Consider the following 893-nt stretch of genomic DNA (forward strand, 5'->3'; position numbering starts at 1 on the left):
TGCAAAGCCAAATTGGTTTTAAGCTAGTACCTAAGTTAAAAACAAAATTAGGATGCCACTTCCTAATTCATAAGTGGTTCCTAAGCACTTCCACTGCTTGGCAGACTTGTTTTGCCATCCCATAGGAAGATGGGATACTACACATAGGAATACTATTGCTTAGTATTGCAACAGAAAGAAATCAAATGGTACCCACATGCCAGGCCGAGAGTCTTAGCACGGCACCTATTTGCTTGACATCCTAGATCTGCTGCTCCCTCTTTAAACAGCATATTTTTCAAGCAGGAATATTAACAGATTTTCTCCACATATTACTGGAATGCTCTGAAAGAGACTTCAGAAGGATTTAAAAGATGCTAAGCCATACAGAAAGCCAAAGTATGCATCAAGTTTAGCATCATAATTTTCCCCATTCTGATATGGATAGCCACTCTCACAAAACTTACAGGTTCATTAGCTTTAGGAGAAGCACCAAGCTCTACTCAATAAAGGGTCTTTTTAAAAGCAAATTTGCTGTTATTTTGTCCCAAGCATTTACTTTCTCTGGAGAGCTGTGGCAGAATAACAGCCCCCAAGAAATTCAGCTGTTTCCAAAAGCAAGCACAGAGAAAAGCACTTTGCCTGTAAGAGAGGTCGCCAACACAGCACGTGAGGTGAAAGGAACTGCCTTCCTGTTTCTTAGGTGTCTCTACAGTTCCTGTTCCACACGCGTCTCTAACAATCGACCCACACGCAATGACCGCGCGAACTGCCAGAAAGGAGGTAACGCACTGCAGCTCACAGGCCACGTTTCCGAAGAGGCCCTCTGCCCTCCCCCAGCGCGCACTGCCTCGCTGCCCAGCTCGGACTCGATTTCGACTGCCGCACCAAGTTTTCCGGGCGAGTTCTGCCCC

The sequence above is a fragment of the Fulmarus glacialis genome, unplaced genomic scaffold (genome assembly GCF_000690835.1).
Source record: "Fulmarus glacialis isolate BGI_N327 unplaced genomic scaffold, ASM69083v1 scaffold16525, whole genome shotgun sequence".
NCBI lineage: Eukaryota > Metazoa > Chordata > Aves > Procellariiformes > Procellariidae > Fulmarus > Fulmarus glacialis.